This window comes from Lipotes vexillifer, unplaced genomic scaffold (genome assembly GCF_000442215.2).
Source record: "Lipotes vexillifer unplaced genomic scaffold, Lipotes_vexillifer_v1.1 scaffold973, whole genome shotgun sequence".
In the NCBI taxonomy this organism is placed as follows: Eukaryota; Metazoa; Chordata; class Mammalia; order Artiodactyla; family Lipotidae; genus Lipotes; species Lipotes vexillifer.
In genome coordinates, this window is record NW_006792653.1 from 1802318 (window position 1) to 1808541 (window position 6224).

Here is a 6224-nt window from a genome sequence, read left to right on the forward strand (position 1 = left end):
ATTCCTTAATTACTATATCCTATATAGGTCGTCACAAAACTGTATTTTTAAATTAAGATATCCTATTTTATTTCATTTTCTCCAAACTAGTGAAACTATTCATATGTAGTGCATTACTCCCTCACACACACAAGTAGAAACAATGCCATAATTGGTTAACAACTATTAAAGACCTGATACCTTGTCAATTTTTCTTTCTAAGTATAAAGAAAAAGTACAATGTAAAAATTTAGTTCTCGGCTTCAAGGAGTTTAAAATCAAGGTAAAGAGACAAAAAAAATATCAATATTACAAACTACAAATGGAAGAGAATTTCTCAAAAACAAAAGTGAACAAAGGTAGAAAAATCTTCACCATAACCACTGAGTGGAAGCTCTTTCTAAATCTCAAGGGATTAGCAAAAGTTTTGATTTTGGCCTTAAAATATAGGTAGAAGATGGATAGGTATAACTACAGATCAAAAATCTTCCTGGAAAAGAATGCCATATAAACTGAAACAGGGTAGAAAGAGCAGATCTGTATGCTATTTAATTTTATATTAAGCAGATTTTAAAGCCGATGACCTCCTAAATAATTTTTAAACAAGGTCTCATAAATTTATTTTGGTATTCTCAGATTAAACTGATTACAAAAATTAGAGCTAACATTGACACTTATAAAATAAAATTCCACTATGAATTAAAAAAATGCCTATGATGAATATAGTCCCTAAAATTATATTTGGGGAGAGATTTCTAAATTTTGTAATTTAGAAATTACAAAAAGAAAAATAATCTGTCCAGTGCCTAAAAATTGCTGCAGATTTGTCACAACATGAATGTGGATACCATATTTATATATTTACAATATATGGAAACACTGAGACAGATTTCATCCAGTATCTGCATAAATTTTCCTGAAAATATGCTAACATTTTAAAAGGAATAAAATCACATGAAAAGGTAGATGGCTGTATTTTAATAATCTTTTCTGTAAAAATGAATTCCACTACTTCATTCCTGTAGAGCCAGGATTTGAGAACCTATGTGTTAAGTTCATATCCTTTTCTATTCTGATGCCCATTATCTGGTACCACAGGGTATTTTAAATTTCTCTAGGCTAATCTGAGCAAAATATACTTAATGATCTTCACAAATTCTTTCAAAATACAGAACTCTGAATAATCCTTTATATTTTATTACTATCAAAAGCTATTTAAGTAGGTGGCAATCAATCATCAGTAAGATCTCAAGTTTCTACAATATTAGTCCTTATTTGTTTGATTTTGTTTTTGTTCTTAGTCTTCCATCCTTTGAAATCTAATCTTTAAATAACCCATTTAGACATCTCTGATACTAATATTTCTCCCAGAAAATATGATTTTCTGTGCAGGCAAATTGGATTTCCAATGGTATTATTAATCTTTATACAATTTCCCAGGCTTCTGGCTCTCATTTCTTTCTCTAATTTATAAACACTTGCATTTTTCTATGTCTTTCACATACTAAAATAGAGCTTCTATTATAGATCATGAGCATTACTAAGGAAATGCAAGTAGCAGTTATCTGTAACCTTGTAATCTTTACACATACATACCCACAAAGAAACTGAAACACAATATCTTAAGTTTACTACAGAAAATAAATAATTTGAAAAGACTATTTCAAAAGGGTTTTAAATTTTCTAATGAAAATGAGCAACAGCAAGAGATGGGGGTGGGGGTAGGGTTAGCAGATAGATGGATAGAGAGATAGAGATAGCTAGATAGATAAAATCAAAGTGAATTACATTTACTTTTCATTTATTTTTGTAGGTATTCACCCCCATTTTCTTCTGTCTTTGAGGTGACAGAAATTTTGCAAAAACAGCTTTCGCTTTATTTCCAATTGTGGCACATATGGATAATGATGTTAAAACACAACACACACCAATGTTCCATGGATTCTGATATGCACCCTGTCCTCAACTGTTCCAGTAAACTAGAGAAGTAGAGCAAATAATACACATTTTATATGTTTTGAGATTTTTAAGCAATTTTAGAAGTTAAGCAATTTTATAAATATATAAGAAATAGATTTAGCCATTTAAAAATCTCAATAGCTGTTTCATTATAACCAAATCATGGTATATGTTTTTCTTTTCAAAGGTGAAACTTGTATATGAGATCAACATATGCTAAAATAATCAGGGTTTTTAACCTACATTTTAAACTTCTCAATAATTTTTTTTCCCTCCCCTTAATTACAGGTACAGAAATGCAGCATTTTCTGAACCCCAAATTCAGCTTCCCAAAGGGAAGTAACATAGTCAATCATCCACTCTAATTTCTCTTGGTGAAAAAGAAGAAAGTCCATAATATATCTTCATTTTGGCATGCCAATATATGTTAAAATTAAAGAAGAGTGTATGTTTGCAAAGGCAGTGGTGCACAAAATGGATAATGTAAATTAACTTTCTTTACATACACTAGTTATCAGCGACACCAGTAAAGAGTTATTCAGAGTTAAGGAATTATGGTTCGTGTAAATTGTTTGGATATTAAATGTCATAAAAGAAGCACAGCTTTTGCACAGCAAAGAAACCATAAACAAGACCAAAAGACAACCCTCAGGATGGGAGAAAATATTTGCAAATGACGCAAATGACAAAGGATTAATCTCCAAAATTTACAAGCAGCTCATGCAGCTCAATATCAAAAAACAAACAACCCAATCCAAAAATGGGCAGAAGACCTAAATAGACACTTCTCCAAAGAAGATATACAGATTGGCAACAAACACATGAAAGAATGCTCAACATCATTAATCATTAGAGAAATGCAAATCAAAACTACAATGAGATATCATCTCACACCAGTCAGAATGGCCATCATCAAAAAATCTAAAAACAATAAATGCTGGAGAGGGTGTGGAGAAAAGGGAACACTCTTGCACTGCTGGTGGGAATGTGAATTGGTACAGCCACTGTGGAGAACAGTATGGAGGTTCCTTAAAAAACTACAAATAGAACTACCATATGACCCAGCAATCCCACTACTGGGCACATACCCTGAGAAAACCATAATTCAAAAAGAGTCATGTACCAAAATATTCATTGCAGCTCTATTTACAATAGCCCGGAGATGGAAACAACCTAAGTGTCCATCATCGGATGAATGGATAAAGAAGATGTAACACATATATACAATGGAATATTACTCAGCCATAAAAAGAGATGAAATTGAGCTATTTGTAATGAGGTGGATAGACCTAGAGTCTGTCATACAGAATGAAGTAAGTCAGGAAAAGAAAGACAAATACCGTATGCTAACACATATGTATGGAATTTAAGAAAAAAAAATGTCATGAAGAACCTAGGGGTAAGACAGGAATAAAGACACAGACCTACTAGAGAATGGACTTGAGGACACGGAGAGGGGGAAGGGTAAGCTGTGACAAAGCGAGAGAGAGGCATAGACATATATACACTACCAAATGTAAGGTAGATAGCTAGTGGGAAGCAGCCGCATGGCACAGGGAAACCGGCTCGGTTCTTTGTGGCTGTCTGGAGGGGTGGGATAGGGAGGGTGGGAGGGAGGGAGACAAAGAGGGAAGAGATATGGGAACATATGTATATGTATAACTGATTCACTTTGTTATAAAGCAGAAACTAACACACCATTGTACAGCAATTATACTCCAATAAAGATGTAAAAAAAAAGAAGCACAGAACAGCCTAACAGGTAGCATTATCTTGATGGATCACCACAGACTGGTATGTGGTCCAGAGTTCAAGTTCAGGACTTTTTCACAATGGGGTCCCTTAGGATTATTCAGGCTAAACTTCTAGTTGTCTAGAAGACTTGTGCTGTAGCCATTAACCACACTGAGCACTTTCAATGTGGCCAGTTCATATTGGGATATGCTATAAGCATAAAATACACAATAGAGTCTGAAGACAGTACAAAACAATAAAAAGAATGTAAAATATATTATTAATAATTTTATATTGATTAACTGTTGAAATGATAATACATATTTTGGATATACTGGGTTAAGTATAATAGTTAAAATTAATTACATCTGTTTAACATTTTTATTGTGGCTGCTAGAGACTTTTAAATTACAAATGTGGCTCACACCCTGAAAAATCTTTGCTCTCTTATTCCTCTACTTTTTTATTCTGAACTGACCGTTACCCTTCTGTGTTGTTTTAGCATCAATCAGGTTTCTATTAATACTTCAGTTTTCCACTTTCAGATATGCTAATACATAAATGCTTCCTTCCTTTAAGCTCTAGTCCCTTGAATGGCTTAAAGTCTCCTTATACAATTAATTGTATTTCCTTCCATAAGGTGATATGCTGGATAGTCTCTTGTCAACTCAGCATCACCCTCAGCCTTTTCAAAAGCAAAAGAATGACATTTCCCAGAATCTCCTTCTCTGTACAGTTCCAAGTGCCAGGTTGGAATCTGTCAGTGAGAAGCACTTGCTCAAGATTTATAAGGCAAAAAGGCTTAGACCACTGTTTTCCCAAGTCAGTTACAGGAAGATGCGTGGGCAGACTGAGGTTCAAAGCTGCTCCTAGGTAAACTGCCCTTTAAGGAAAAAATAAACTATGAGTGTAAAATGGCCAGGGCCCCTACCACAGTGTTACAAAGGACCTATGCAAGAGAGCAGTCCTGAAGTTAACAGTTCATTAAGCCTCACTCTCAGTCTACCCCTGCACCAGTATCTCAGTCAGCAACACAGATGCGGGAGTAACTCAAGAAATTTACCTGACATATATATTTTAAATGATTTTAAACTCTTTCCAGATATTCATTACATAAGCAATATTAATCAGTTGAGCAGGTAAGCACTTCCCATGTATAGGATTACACACATGCACATACTTTTTCATATACTGATAAAACCAAAGCAGATGAAAACGAATTTGAAATCCCATCACTTTATCTACCCATCTGCCAGAAGTTGTGCTCACACAATTCTGATCAGTCGTCTGTTGATGTGAATGAACTCTGTGCTCTTAATACTCTTCTCTCATCTAAATTCCAACCTTCTCTGCCTACTGAAGAACACTGTTCCAGTGATTCATATTTCTTTGTGTTGTTTCAACTTTTCATCTCTCTACTAGAAATTCTCATGAATATTCAAATATGTCATTATTTCTCTTACAGATTAAGAAAAAGAAAAACTTGACCTCACTTTCTCCTTCCCCTTTGTGGCAACTTGTTATGGAATGTTTCTCATACTCACAGTCTCTAATCTGACTGCCTTGTTCTCTTCCCATTTTCCTTTGAGACCATACTAATAGCTTCAGTCAGCCATACTTCCACTAAAATTCTTTGTGTTATGTGGGTAACATTTTCACAAATCATCAGGGAGTAAAAATATTGCTAAGTCTAACAGTCTATTTTCTGTCAGCAATCTACTTGATGTGTAAGCATTCTTTAAACACTTCCTTATCTGTTGGTTTCCTCTGACCCCACACCACTGTCCTTGGTTTCCTCTGACATCGCCAGCCCTCCTTTACTGTCTCCTTGGCTGGTTCTCTCTCATCTTTCCTATTAGTTAATGTTGGAATGTTCCAGAACCCTCCCTCTCTCTCTCCCTCTTTCTCTCTCTCTCTCTCTCTCTGTTTTTGTTTGTTTGTTTTTGTTTTTCTATATACCCTGTCTCCTTGAGTAATCTCATTCAGTTCCAGGACTTAAAATAGCATTTCTGTGCAGACAACTTCAATATTTATAACTCCAGCCAGACTTTTCCCCTGAACTCCAGCCATATACAACTCCAGCCTTCTATACCTACATACCTTCATAGTTAACTAATAGGCAAGTGAAACTTAACATGCTGAAAACTAAACTTCTCACCTTTACCAGACACAGCCTGCTCTCACAGCCTTCTCCCCCTTACACAAATGGCAATTTCATTCTTCTAACTGATTAAGTCAAAATCCTTGATCTTCGATACCTTTATTTTTTCACACCCACATCAAATCTATCAGTAAATCTTTCAAAAATAACAAGAATCCAACCACTTCTGATCACTTCTACTACTAAAAGCCACCATCAACTCTCACCTGGATTATTGCCATATCTCAATATCCTAACTGGTCCACAATCAGCCACCATCACCTCTCACCTGGATTACTGCCATATCTTAGTACCCTAACTGGTCCACAATCAGCCACCATCACCTCTCACCTGGATTATTGCCGTATCTTAATATCCTAACTGGTCCACAATCAGCCACCATCACCTCTCA